The following is a 15,393-nucleotide window of genomic DNA, read 5'->3' as shown; positions in this document are numbered from 1 at the left end:
AGAAGCTGACAGACTCCCAATATAAATTAAATGTACGTAACAAACAAACAGCACAAGCCCCAGCAAGAAATAACAGTTGACAGGTTTAGTGTTTGCTCCACTGAAAGCTGGGCCAATGTCAGCAGTTAATTGCATTCTCAGAAATGTCACGGGAGCAGGGGAGGGCGGTGGCATGGATCCACGGCCAAGTTTACTTCTTGAAAACCGGGACCGTTTTCCTTCATCCTGAACAGGCATGGAAGAAGATTTATTCTTGATTGAGTCCCAGAAGGGGATACTTAAGTCTCTCTGAGCGTTAAATATGCATACCATATTACAAATTATTTTTGAGCAACTCATCGCTGTGTCTTAAAAAAAATTTTTGGCTGCACTGTGTTAAAAACGCAACAAAACAACAAGCCCATGATGAGAATTTTCGGTTTGTGTTTGTTGGTGTTTTCAATAGGTGGGAAGAGACTGCTGATGAGATGTATTAAACTCCAAATCTAAATCGTTGCTGTATAAAATCACCTGTATAACTTGTATTCTTTTTTCACCCTGCACCTCCTTCCTCTGATATATTTAATTAACGCAGAATAATATATTTGTTACTTTCTCCGACTCATTTACGCCAGGGTTTGTATGGGGGCACATATAGCATCGTATTTCCAGTTATACCACATACCCTGGAATGGGTCTCATGTGATCCATGCCCACTGGGTGAGAGCGAGCGATGATGCCCGGTTGATCATTATTATCTTTCTCATGGTCCGTGTTGTACTTTTATGGACGATAGAATGATCTAGATGAGGAAGATAGAAAATTGGAGAGAGAAAATTACCAGATGAGGATAGTGCTGGTGGTGATGGTATTGATACTTGAACCTGCCAATTAAGTGAATACCTGAGTACTTAGTTAGCTCTTTATTTCGCAAGGAGACTGAATCTGTAGTAATTGAAATGGGTACATTTTGTTAAGGTGATTTCCCATAGTAGTAACCTACAAAACACTCACTTTCCCACAGATCGTTAAGAGATATTCCACAAAATAAGCTTTCGTGATTAAGAAAGTTTGGGAGGCACTGGGTTAAATCAAGTGAAATTCATTTCTTTACTGCAAGAGGTGGAATTCCCAATTTTGACCATAGAATGAATATTTCTTCAAGCACGCATAAATATTTCCTATATTTCTATAAAATGCATATAAATATTGGAAGACAGTGTAGCGATGAGAACATGTTTTGAAGGATATAGACTTGATATCAGACGATGGTCAAGCCATTCTTCCATGAGCTAGGCAGTAGACGTGTCACTTACACAGAAACTGGTGTAAGAGTTACACACACACCCTTGTTCCAGGTTGCTGTGATGATTAAATGATCTAATGTGTATAGAAATTTTTTCAAATTTTGAAGCATCCTATAAATATTAGTTTTTAATATACCCTTTAAGTTTTTTATTGCGTAATATACAGAACTTAAAATTTACCATTTTAGCCATTTTTAGTGCGCCGTTTAGTGGCATTAATTACATTCACATCGTTTTGCAACCATCACCACCATCCATCTCCAGAACTTGTTCATCTTCCCAAATCAAAACTCTATACCCATCAAAGACTAACATCCCTATCCCATTTTTCCCGTAGCCCCTAAGCAACCACCATTCTACTTTCTGTCTCAATGACTGTTCCGGGTACTTTGCATGTGGAACCATACAATATTTGGCCATTTGTGTCTGGCTTATTTCACTTAACATAATGTCTTCAAATATACCTTCTTTTTTTTTTTTTTTTTTTGGTATGCGATTTTTATTTTATTTTATTTATTTTCTTAATTTGCTCATGTCATTCTTTTAACACAAAACATAGTAAAAGAGGAATGCATGTATTTCTAGGTTGTTCCTTTCAAATAGCCCTGTGTGGGCCATTCCTATGATGCTAGGAGAGGATGTTAAGGACATGAACTTGAGAAGAATGGATCTGTCTACTGCCATGCCACCCTGAACATGCCTGATCTCGTCTGATTTCGAAAGCTAAGCAGGGTCAGGCCTAGTTACTACTTGGATGGGAGACCACCTAGGAATACCAGATGCTGTAGGCATTAAAAAAAAAAGGAAAAATGGATCTAGTCCATTTTCATATCAGAACTAAAGGGATCCAGGGTCTTCCACGCAAGGAGACATGTTTTGCTTCTTCTCAAACTAATATTTGAAATAGAAGAGACTTGAGTTTCAACGCCTAAGTATTATTGTCTCATCATGTGGATGATTCATGCACAGGCGAGATTTAAAAATTTTTATATTTCATCATTGTTACCTGTCAAAAAATTGTGATTCTTCATATGGGGCTCTTTTGGGAAAAACCAGCCATTTCAAAATTAAATAGTGTAATATCTGAAATGACCTGTTCTTGTTTATTTAAATAAGGCCTTTGGAATGTGTTTTTCTTTTTTTAGAATTAATATTCTCCTCTATACTGTGATTTTATAGTGAAATTATTTCCAAATACCAAATATTAATCTCCACAATTAGAAATGTTTCCTTTCCCAAAGATTTCATCAGCGTTCTGAAATGAGATGCCAAAGCGACCATCAGTTTTTCCTGAATAATCGAAATTCAGCTTTAAAAAAATCATAGTCAAATTAAACTGCCATCTTAGCCTATTGTATATATTTTCAAAATCTAAATAAATGTATGTTTTTATCATTGCCCGGTGGAGAGCATGTATTTCCTTGTAAAGAGTATTAGCCTCATCACATATTCTTGGCATAAAGAATTTCATTACATCACACCCTTTATGCTTCATAGGCACCTAGCTCTTGGGCCCTTACAATTACACTTTTTGGGTCCTTGTCTCATTTCTCCTCCTCTCCCCGCCCATAAAAGGTACTTAAGTCTCTTTAAGGAGCCTTACGCCTTTGCCATCTTAGCCTCCCCATGGACCTTTGCACCGTGGCACTCACTGAGAAGGTGCCCACGTTGAAACTGAAGTGAGCTGAGTTGAATTTGAGATTGAGGTCTGGAAGCAATAATTGAAAGAATTCTTTTAGAGGAAAAACGTCAGGCTCTTATTTACCTTTATGGAAAACTGAGCTGAGCCTGGTACAGCACAGATGGCAGCGTGTTCCTGTGAGTGTGGGGACAGAGTGAGAGAAAAAGAACAAAACAGGTGGCTCTGGAGCTGGCACCCTTTGCCAACATTAGTTCAGGCCACACACAGTCCCCATCTCCCTGTGCTCGTACGAGTGAGGCATCCGCAGAACCAGAAGGCTGATGTTATTTTGATCATTGCACTCCATTTAGTGAATACACTTGATTAATCCCCCTCCTTCCTCTTATGGATCCTATTTTGAATGGAAAATCACTACTGGAAAGACAAATTCCTACAACGATTATGTACACAATGCCCTTTTCCCAACACCCAACAGCACCCTTGCTTGCGACACCCATTTTGGAAGCATTTTCTTTTTGAGGTACTGAGTTTTATTGGGGAAGAATCCGAAGCCATAGAGAAATGAAGTTACTTGCCCCAAGTTCAAAAGTTAACCTGGTGCTCAGAGAACACCCATCATGCCCACTGTGCATGTTCTTTGGTTTGGCCTTTGAAAATTCAAGCTCCCTGCCCATCGAGAAGCAGAATTAGGGCTCTTAACACAAATCTCTCAACTCGCTTTCTCTCAAGGTGAATACTTTCAGAAAGGGGCATGTTTAGGGCTTGGGAGGGCTGTGGTGACTTCTGAGCCTCCCCAGGGTTGGTTTGGTTTAAATGTGGCCTTGTCAGTTCCAACTAGCTGGGAAGAATAGCTTTCCCAGCGTGAAGCATTAGTCATGAGCAGGGTGTAGGAGGCTGCTGAACAATCATTCTGACCCTCCTCCCCATCACTGGGCTTTCAAGCCTAACTTCCAGCCCAGCTGCATGGGAATTGAGGACTTGCTGGGGACACCCTCCACCCTCACCCCGCTGTGTGCTTGAAGTCTTGGCTCAGGGGTGAGAGAGAGTGGTAATTTCAGATTCAAGGCGAGAGCAGAATTGTCGCCTCAGGGAAGCTTATGTACCCAGGACCCCCATAACTTGCGTATGTGTGGGGGTGTGGGATATTAAGGGAGGAGGCTGGTATGTTTGTTTTATACTCCGCTAACATGTTTTGATACTATTTTTTATACTGAAGTAAAAGAGAACCACAACTCTTAATGATGCTGGCTTCCAAGAGACATATGCTCGGAGGGAGGTAACTGTCGAGAAATAAATGGCAAAGGTGACATCATGGAAGTCAGACCACTGTCCACAGTGACCCTTTCATTTCCTGGAGCCTGAGGCTACAGAGAATACCCCGAATAGACCTCCTTCCAAAGCTCAGATCAAGTGGACTCAGGGGCAGGTAATTAGTCAAGAGCATCTGCTGAATATTCTGTTACAAATCTATGGGAGAATAAATTTTATCCTTTTTGTTCCTTTTGGTGATACTGATGCCATTACTAGGTACTGGAGAAAAAGTCTATCGGGGCATGTGATGGTTAATTTTATGTTAACTTGGCTAGGCTGTGATGCCCAGTCGTTTGGTTAAATATCAATTTAGACGTTACAGTGAGATATTTTTTAGATGTGATTAGCATTTAAATCAGTAGACATTGAAGAAGGCACATTATCCTCTATTATGTGAGTGGGCCTCATCCAATCACCCGAAGGCTCTAATAGACTGCAGTCTCCTAGGAAGAAGGATTTCAGGGCCCAGATGCATTTGGGCTCAAGACAGCAGCCTCAGTTATTTTCTGGTTCTCTAGTCCGCCGGTCTGCCCCGCAGATGGAGAACTTGCCAGGCCCTATAGTTGCGTGAGCCAGTTCCTTGAAGTGCCCATTCGTCTGTCCACATCCTTTTGGTTCTGTTTCTCTGGGGAACCCCGACGAACACAGGGCCCAGGCTGCGGAACGGCATGATAAAAAGTCATCATCTCTGGTTCCCTCCCTCATGGAACTGTGATCCTACCAAAGGAGGTGGATTAAGACAACTATTCAAATAGTTGATAACTATAGGGATTCAGAAAAAGAAAGTCATGAAAAAAATCTCAGAAGACCAGAGCTTTGAAAGATTTTTCAAATAAAACACTCAAACATCGAAAGAGAATTAACTTCTAACCATTCCATGTGCCATTTGATTTTGGGGGGAAGATGGGTATGTCATCTTAGAAAATCATACACATATAAAATTTTATTCCGTTTTCAATCTGCCCCAACTCCTCAGCTCTCCCTAACCTCCTGAGTAAATCTGAGGAAAACTGACTCTTCAGAAAGTTGCTTCTTTTTTCCTCTGGGCCTCTCTGTTGGGTGCCAAGGCTGTTTGTATGTCAGTTAGCTGAGCAGGGACTGAAGTGGCTGCTTTCTCAAAGGACATTTAATGCATTTTAATGTGCATTAGTTTGGCTTTGCAGTGATGTATGCATTGAGTAGTTTGGGCAGAAGAGAGGAATTATTAGCAATGGAGATTAAAGGCAAGGAGACCTGAATTAGAAGGGACAGGATAGGTACAGAAGATACTTCAGGGACCTTGAAGGGAGAAAAGAGAAAGAAGGAGAAGACAGAAAGAAAGAAATTAACATTCCTGAAGCCCAAACGAAACACCAAAGGAAGAGTGCTTCCCGTACATTACCTCATTTACTCCCCAGCACGAACCTGAAAGGCAAATTTCCAATTTTGCGGATAGAGAAAGCACTCCATAGGGATGTTAAGTGAGTGGCCCAAGGTTACAGGGACATTAAATGGCAGATGAAAGCTAGATCAGTCTGAATCCAATGTCTATATTACATTTGTATGGAAGGCTTAAACCCTAAAAGATGTGTCAGATTTGAAGTATCAGTGGAATCGCTCCGTGGAGGGGGCTGGCAGGTGGCCAGCAGGAGGTTAGGAAGAGGGAAGAGATTTGTCCTGAGGACTTGAGATTAGGTAGGGGGGAGGGTGGAAGGAAGTAAATCGATTTGTTAAAGAGAAAAGTACTCCATAGGGAGAGTTAGTAGAAGGCTGTGGGCAGAACCTACAGTTGGAGTTAGAAGACCGGCCGAGGAGCATAAGAGCATAGAATTCAGGGAAGGGGAGTGTTTTTTTATTTTCTTGGCAGGGGCAGCTCAGAGGGGTCAGCTGCTGCTGGGAGGCACGGCCATATGCACTCTTAAGGGACAGCTCCTTCCGTATCAGTGGCTTTCTGGATTGGAAGCAGGCCAAAAGAGAAAGGATTTCTTCTGGAAGATGAACCTTTATTTTTCCCACTTACAAGGACTAAAGTTTTGTTCAAAAAGAGTTTTCAATCCTTTTCTTTGCGTGTTGTTAGCTTTTTATTCTTCCAGAGTATGTAATTGAAATTTCCTGCCTACTTTTCCTGGCCACGTCTGAGATTACCTGCACTGGAAAATACGGTGATGGTGGAAAATGTGTTTTTGCTTATTGCATCTTGGCCAGTCATTGTACTGTCTTGCGGTGGGTGGGGATGAGGAGGTTGCAAAAATGAATTTTTCTTTCTTAGAGCATTTTCTTTTACTACATATGGTACAGTTTCATGAACTACCGGGGAAGGAATATTGACTACTATTTTGATTGCATAAACATAATTTAATGGCCCTTAGTGAGAACTAGTGCTAGCAGAGATCATTTCAGAGCAGCCCCAAGTTTCCAGTATGTTTCTACAGACCTGGTCTCCTGAATGGTGATACGTTACTTTCCCGAAGATTCTGGGTGATTTTCGACACCGCTGTGATGTAGCTTCATTAAAAGACTGGGGTGTAGACTTTCTCCATTGTCATGGGGGAAACTGAGGACTTCATCAATAAAGAGGCTCACGAAATAAACAGCAACAGATTTGGGGATTATTTCTTTTTCTCTTGTCTTTTTTTTTAACCATAGATGACCCTTTTTTTCTGCTGCTGGAGAGTTCTCTTGCAACTTACAGATTCCACCTGTCAGCCTTCCATGCTCATGGAAGACACGGTAAGCCTGTTTTCGGTGGAACAACGCGGAACAATGCAGACAGCCTTGGGGAGGAAGAAAGAATAGGAGCTGTCAGTGTCTTTTTCCATGCTAAGGCCAGGCAGCTGGGGAAGGAGGCATTTCCTATGAGTTTACCACAGTCGGTCTTTTCCTTATTTTTTCTTAGTTTCCGGATTGGCTTTTATGTCCTGGAGCAGTGGTTGTCAGTGTCAGATGGATGTGCGCGATGATTTCGTTAGGGCGTGAGAAGGAAACGTCAGAATTTATAGTTCTTTCTGGCTCGCGCATTTAAAGTGCTGTGTATTTCCGTTTGGTTCAAATAAACTATGCACATTATCAACATAACACAGACATTTGAAATGTGCATAATTTATTGGAACAATTGCTTATGTATGTCGTTTATACATTAATTGAATAAGTGATGACACACTCACCGTTCTGGGCGGGCATGCTCAGAATGATTTTATTGAATGGGGATGCTCATAAAAACGTTTGTGCACTAGTGCCCTGGACAGGAGTGGACTCGTTAATTCTTCGAAGGCAGGCACAGTGTCTATTTCACTTGCTTTGTGTGTGGTCTCGTAGATATTACTTGGCAATGAATGTCAAGCTTTTTAAGCCCGTTGCTGTCATACAAGGAACAACAGATTTGCCTCGTGATTTTATGTATCAGTTTTTCTGCACAGGGACTTTGAAGGATCACTGTTTTCAGAAACGTTCCCATGACTTCCCAGGACCGGTCTTTGTGTTGAAAGAGGCCGCTTTTCCTCTTATGCCTTCAGGGAGGGGTGTATGTGCTTTGTTTGATTTTTCTCTTCTACTTTAAAAAAATCAGGTCTGCAACTACTTCATGTGCTTTTTGTTTCTCCTGATTTGCTATTTGGCTAGGATGAATGTTAGTCATTATTCAGCCAGAAAGATGTTGCGCCAGTCTTGAAAGTAAGAATTGGTTGTTCCATCTTGCATTTCTGGGGTCCAGCTTAGTGGCATTTTTGCCTTAGTTGAATTCCGTATTTACTGTAAGAAGAATGCCCAGCAGAGAGAATCTTCATTTTGGTTCCCATGATGATACTCATGAGTTTTGACTTAAGCAGGTTAAAGTAACAAAAACTTCTTTCTTCAAGTGCAAGGAGCATTGAAACTTCGGACCATCCTCTTTAATTTTAAAGAGAATGGATGGTCAGGAAGGTTGGATTGAGTTACTCGTAACCTCATAGTTGGTCCATGTCTTTCCTGCCCCACGTCTGTTCCCATCACCGTGTGCCCCACCCCCAGTCTTCCCTGTCATGGTCACTCACATAACGAGAGCATCTGCCTGGTGTTACGTAGCTGTCTACCTCTTGTTTCACACACTCTTCTTCGAAAGGTGAAGCCTTGCTGCTCATGATCTCGTTTAAATTATAAACCCAACCCCCACGTGTGAGTAAGGAGCAGAGTGGATGTCCTGCGGATCCAGAGTATTTTGGGAGCCAAACTAAAGTCTGGATTATATTTTAACTTTATGGCCCCACATCATACTTTTATTTTTGTGTTAAATCGTAGATGCTGTTTAATCCATTTGTTGTTACAGGTATTGGCTTAGTCAATAAGAGTGTCTTCCTTTCATTGCTTCATCAGAGTGTTCTCACCTCGGTTCCTTTGTGCTGAGACCGTATGTGGAATGGACACCACATTCCCAGTAGGATCCCTGCAAGTGAATTCTGGCCGCTCAGTGATGAAACTTTTGAACTGGATGTTCCATTTGACTTCACGGTGGCGGCGCGACTGTCACTTTCCATTGTGTCAGTTACTAACCGAGAAGCTTCGGTGGCATCTCTTCCTTCTCTTTCTCCTCCCCTTCTCATTTCTCACATATGTGGCCACTAAGTCTTGGCGACTTCACCTGCCTTTCTTATTTATTAATCCCGGGTTCTCACTGACCCAGTTTAGGCCACCTTATCTCTTCCAGGCACTGCCTGATTGGTTGGTTGGAACAGACCTCCACCTTTTCTTCCATGGTAACCAGGGCGGGTGGGGAGAACATATTCGATTATGTAACTCCCCTAATAAAATCCTATCGCATACGCCATTACACACAATAATGTCCAAGCCCCTATATGGGGGTGAGAAGTCACCGCCCAGCTGTACTTCTCATCCACCCCTCACACCTCGTGTAGTGTCCACAGCCTGAGCTCCTTTAGCTCTTTTCCATGCGCTTGACCCCTCTACAATACTGGGCGAATGCTACTTTAATTCCTCAGAGCTTTTGCTCTTTTTCTGGAATGTTCCGCCCAGCCCCGCTTTTTTTTCAAACTCACTTCTATCCCTGTTCCTTTCCTCCCATCCTCATAGGCTAAGCCAAATCCCAATAATCCTTCAAGTCCAGGTTCAACTTACAGTTTCTCCTGGCAGAATTAGTCTATTTTCTTCTCAACATTTGCTGTTTATAATACCAGATTAGCCTTTTCAGCCCTGTCTCAGAGTAGATAAGTGCCCACTATTTTCTCAGATGATGGGCGTCATAAGGAAATGGTCCATTTCCTCGTCCCAGACATACTGTAGGTGCTCAATAAATGTTGGTTGAGTTGGACTGCATCAGTAACCGTCAGTAAAATTCTTATGTAGATACTCTGCTTAAATAATTCATAAGCAGTTTTTAGGTAGTCATAAGTATGACTGTCTGAAAATCTGTTTTGTATACTCTGTTTCCTAAGATGCTATCAATTGGAAGACACACCATTATTTTATGTACTACTAAGGAATAAAGGAAATGGAATAAAGGAAATGGTGCTGTTTAAGCCTCACTGCAAGGGTATATCCAATTTCAGAGATGTTCAAAGTGAGAAATGTGCTTCTTTGGATGAAAGAAATAAGGACTTGTTTTTTGCCTGTTAGAGCGTGTAGTCTTAATTGTATAACTGTAAAACAATTTGATTTGCAAAGAAAATCTGGAGGTCACTTAAAAATCTTTTGTCATTTTGAAATGAAGGGAGAGTAAAGTAAAGGAGCATGTGAGGCTTAGTTCCCAGAGAGTGACCTAGGATGCTGGGCCTGTGAAACATTGTTCAATCACTCTCTCTTATGACTGAGCCTTAATCTCTTCCAAAAGATGGGGGCTTACAGGTAGAGAACACCCCCGCCCCCATTTTGAAAATCTTTGGAAGGGATTCCTTTAAAATTTTTTTAAAAATGGTTTTATTTGACTCCAAAGTGGAAGATTCTTTGCTGATTGAAAATTTTTACTTAATACTTGTTACCACCTAAACACATACCAAGATAGATGTTCATAACAGTCCCTTAGCGATGGCATCACACAGGACCTCATCAGAGTTTTACTTGTATGTAGGGCCGCTGTGTTTTCCAACTATTATATGTGCTCATTGACTTTTGGTTATTAAATTAAGCTGCTAAGCACACACATACATACTCGATATTTCTAGTTTCTCTTCCTTCCTCTCCATCCTTAGTACGCGAATGACTGAAGTCTCTAACCATTTTCTCTTAGAGAATTTTGCCATGTCACACACACCTTCTGCCAACACAAGTATCACAGTGGCAGGAAGAGAACCAAGGAGGAACTAGCAAGTCCCCCGGGGTGTGATTCTTTCCGAGGCTCAGAACATGAGGGGCCAACGAAGTGGGTTTGGTGCGCCCCAGCCGGATGACCTTTCCAGAGAGGACTGTGCTATTTTCTCAGTCCTCTAGGTCGCAGGCAGGTCCCGCCCTCGTTGCTGACAGGCATAGTTGCCACACCGGTAGCTTGGGTGTGTGGCCTCACCCCAGGGGCTGTTCCCTGATTCACAGAGTGGCCCTCCTACTCTGTGTGGGAAAGGCAGCTCCAGGCTGGGAACTGCGCCGTATGTGGTGGCACTGGGAATGACATCACCAGATGACTCCGTCTCACTCTGCTTCCTGATGAAGAAAGGGGACCTTGTGACATCCTGACTACATTTCAGGCTGAAAGACTTCCTTCTGGGCTTCGCGGTGAGACAGCAGGCCAAAGAAGAGGCCAAGGTCATAGGGGTCGGAGACCATCATGAAAATTACAGGTTACACTTTCATCCTTTTGGGTCACCTGGGCAGGCTTGGAGAAGGTCTCGGAGGCAGATAGCAGCTGCCTAGTCTGAGTGTCCCTTACCTTACAGTGCCCTTCCTCTTGGCTGCTCACATAAGGCTGTGACCTTGTGTCCATGGGGTCCCCCTGCTTCCATCCTGTCTCAAGGCCGAACGTCAGGCTCAGAAAGCCAGAGAGAATGAGAACCAAATTCCCTTCTTGAGGCTTCAGTTTTAGACTGTGACACAGGAGCTGCCTAACCCTCCACCCATTTCGCCCGGGTATCTCAGGAAACGAGGCTCCGTGCCTGATGAGGTGACTACAGCTGATGTGGGAGTGGGAGGCAGGTCTGCCCAAGGGGAGAGATCTGGATGGCTCGATTTTGGAAAAGGCATTGTTGGGTTAAGTGACTTTCTTTTGAAATCTCTTCTAAGCTAAGGCGCAGATTTGTTTTCGAGATTAAACGGTGTGCCGTTTAAGGATTATACAGTCTATTGTGTTTCCTAGGAGGTGGGCAAGCACTTTTAACAGTGTCAGTCTCTCTTACTGTCCTCTTCTGGGCACCTAGACAACCTAGTTCCCTCACTGGGAACACCCTTCGCGTTAAGCCACAACGTGGTGAAATAGTAAAGGACAGATTTCAGCATTAGAAGTTACCGACGATCAGTTAGTTGCTCCTTCCCATTTTCTTTGGGGATCAAACGTTCCATTGTCTCTTACGGTGACATGGGCGTGCGTTTTTGATGTGATTCATTCTTGACATGAGAATTCAGGAGCTGTGAGCCCAGAGCTGAGTTCTCGCTTCACACGGTCACAGCTCTCGGAGTGGCTGGGTGACATTCTCAAGTGTCCAGCAGCTTCGCAGCTTCTTAGTGGCGACGGTGCTGCTTAAATTTTTGAGGAGCTGCGTGATTCTTATGGTCTGTCCTGAAAAAGCTACGAGATCTGTTTCAGTAAGTGGGGGCCTCATCTGAGCCCTTGTTAGGGGCCAGGCTGTGGGGCGTTTGGAAGGTTTAATGGCCGGCTGTGTGACAGAGCCCTTTGGGAGCAGTGGTTTCCAAACTCCCTCAGATGAAGCAGGAGGGAACTTCATAGTGAGTGATGCATTATTGGACTTCTATGCCTTGGCACTTGGCAGTGTCCAGGTATAGTTGCAAGACAGTAAACACCAAGAATCTAGAAAAACTTAGAAGACTATTTTGGCCCAAAGCTACCACTACGATGCCGATGGTAAACATTCCATAAATGGCACATCTCCCCGAGGTGTGGGGTAAAACATTTTACTTCACTTTGCAATGCAGACTTTACTCCTGGGAAACACGGTAATGTGGGTCCCAGCTGAACCTATTGGCTGTGTCGCCAAAGATTTGCTGTTCTAAAATTAAAGTTATCATTTTAGTAGAAAGTCCCCGACTTACAGCCGAAATGAGGTCAGTCTTTGGATACGGGAACTTTTAGGGATTCGTTTGGCTGGTTTGGGCGCTCTGTTTTTACCTACATTGAAAACTTGGTTGAGCTAAAGCCACGTCACACGTGCTGTATGGCGTAGGGATTCAGAGCCCCAATCTCAGCTCATTCATCTGTGTTGAGGGAATGATTTTTCACTGAGACTCCTGGTCCCACCCCAGACCCCCAGTGGTCAGAGAGGGTGAGACACCTTTTCTTGGTGCAGGAGTGCTTGTCACAGCCTCCGTTTTTATGTGAGCCAGACAAACTCCTCTCTGGGGGAACTGTCAGATGGGCTGTGGTCACCTGGTAGCATGGCCCAGCTGCACATGACCATGAGCCAGAGAGCTCCTTCTCAAGCTTACCACCCCTCAGCCATGATCCAATGCTCAGGAGAGCAAACAGTGTTTGAGGAGAATTTCCTGGAGGCTGTGCAAACTCTCTCTTCTTCAGCAGAGTCTTATCTCTTTATAACTTCCGTTACTGAATTGCGATTTAAAAAAAAAACAATGATCAAGATAAGAGACATCCGGATGCATTTGTCACTGAGCCCCTATGGAAGGATGCAGTCCAGAACATTGCTCATCATATCACAGTGGCCTCAAAGGACCACCAGTGGACATTCCTGTCTGCGCGTAGTACCAAGAACATTTGTCCTTCCGAGCACTTGGTGAGGGAATTGTGAATTTTACAATCGCCATGTTCTCCCTGTTTGGATTGGCTGTGACGGGGCTCTCTGTTACACCGGGACAGCTGCACAGCCTGATGGGGGAGCAGTGTGACCCTGTCTTCCCCTCTCCACTTTGTCCTTGCGTGCGGGTTTCTTTTCTTTTTCCAGTAGAAATTTCTTCTAGTTCAAATTAAGTATATTGCAGAGTCAGTCCTGAAGCCCTTCGTCGAATAAAGTAATGGTTGAAAAATAAGCAAAGAGAATGACCGATGAATTTTCTTTAACCTTAATTTCTGAACCATTTAAACATTTCCGGTGCTCCAGATCCATCCAGCCATTCATCTATCAAATATTGATTTTTTGACTAAGTATAAATATTAAAAACTAAAATCTTTTGGTGCTTATTACATATAAAATAAATATTCAGGATTCTGACTTGTTCAGGATTTTGATCCAAGACCTCTAATATCACTCCACCCTCAAAGGTTCAGGGTGAGGGGAAACTTTCTGATTCTCAATAATTCACATATTATAGAACATTTTGGGGCAGTATAAGAGTTTACATAGTTATGTAGCATTTTATTGTTTATAGTGTTTTATGTTGATTCTCTCGTTTGTATCTTATAACAACCTTCTCAGGCAGGTGTTAAGTAAGGAAGATGTCATTATGTCCTTATTTTTCCTGTTGGGTTTCAGAAAGGGTAATTTACTTACTCAAGATCACATGAGTTAGTAAGTAATTGAGCCTGGTACATGAATTTGGGTATTTTGAGGGCAAGAACAGTATCCTTTTCTCTATATACTTTGATTCTTAGAACTTATAAGGACTTAAAAATAACAGGATGCCCCTTATGAGTGTTTTTTGAAGGTGAAAGAGAAAGTTCTTGCCTGGCAGACTTTTTAGGAAAGGGCATGGATTAACTGCCCCGACACAATATTTCTGACAGTTGTCATGTTTTCGCTGTACATCAGACTGTAGGATTGGGCAACGAACTTCTCAGCCCTGTCTATTTTTATAAGGACTTGAATCCTGACATTAGTTTTTGTAATTCCTTCCCCACGTCCAGCACACATGCTTCCCTGTGAAAACTGGTTACTCGACACCTGACACAGAATGTACTATATGAGTTGAGCATGAATCAGAGCGAGACAGGGAAATTTGGTTCATCCAGCATCCACTTCACTAGGGGTCATCATAACGTAATGTAAGCAGGCCGACTGGTATGGCTAGGTTTCGTCAGCTTGGCTCGTTGTGTGCCCTGGACAAATTGAGGAGATCACATCTTCCAGCTGGGTTCATTCATTCCCTTATGGTCCCACAACGAATTTAAGGTGACTGGTTTCATGCAGCTTATCACATAGACTGAGTTTCAGTGAGTTAGGTATCCTGTTTTAAAGAAGCCCCCTAATAATGGCTCTTTACAAATGTTAGAGTGGGAACGATATCTCATATTGAGAACTGACTATGGCGTAGGCACTAAGCTAACTGTGTAACATAGATGATCTCATTTAATGCTCATAGCAACCCATTGGTTTGGGGACTGTAATTGTCCTCATTCGTAGCGGGGTAAATTGACATTGGCTTACCCCCCAAGAGTGAAGCCAAGATTTGACTTGTTACATGCGGTAGGACTCCAGGCTCAACGCCTAATACTGGGCTTGGTGCGTAGCTGCCTCCTGCTGAGACTGAATTTTTTTTGCAGCTGATGGAAGAAAACCAGAATCCCGGTAGTTTCTCGAGTTGCCATGACACAGTTACAAGGCCACGGTGGAGTTAACCTACGACAGGCAAAACGAGTTATTTGTTGGCATATTGCAACCTTAGCGTGCTGCTGATTGCCAAAGAACAGATGTGGGTGCTTCATTAGTCTGTGTCATGGGTCAAGTGCCACAGCCAGGGGCACAGGTAAAAGTTTTTTCCACCAAAATCAGAAAAAATTTATACCAAACTGACAGTTTTTTTCCCCCGCATATTTTACAAATAATGCCCTATAACTTTCACTTCCTTCCCATATAGTTATTCTGCTCAGGGATTAGAAGAATACAGATAGAGAAAAATTTTAGTTCCGGTAGGTAGGTTATGTACTGTTTTTAAAATATAAAGAAATGCATTATCAGCCATTTGTGTAGGCGGAAGGACAGCCACCCGCAGGCACCGTTTGCCAGCAAGAATCCAGCCTTGCAAATTATTGGCAGCTGGCACCGTCATGAGTCCATTTCAATATAAATGGGCTGTTGCTTATTAATTTCTGCCAGTTTCTAAGCAATTCAAGAACTGCTTTGAAAATTTGAAAAT

At 42.8% G+C, this 15,393-nt stretch overlaps 1 protein-coding gene and 1 pseudogene across 6 annotated transcripts in view; both read left to right on the top strand.

Annotated features, from left to right (window-relative positions):
* Window positions 1-15,393, top strand: part of TIAM1 (TIAM Rac1 associated GEF 1) — a 326,413-nt gene that overhangs the window by 182,823 nt on the left and 128,197 nt on the right. The window lies entirely within an intron of this gene.
* On the top strand, window positions 1,959-2,077 carry LOC120599149 (uncharacterized; annotated as a pseudogene).

The sequence above is a fragment of the Pteropus medius genome, unplaced genomic scaffold (assembly GCF_902729225.1).
Source record: "Pteropus medius unplaced genomic scaffold, Ma_sr-lr_union100, whole genome shotgun sequence".
Taxonomy (NCBI): domain Eukaryota; kingdom Metazoa; phylum Chordata; class Mammalia; order Chiroptera; family Pteropodidae; genus Pteropus; species Pteropus medius.
This window is presented reverse-complemented; position numbering and strand designations above follow the sequence as displayed.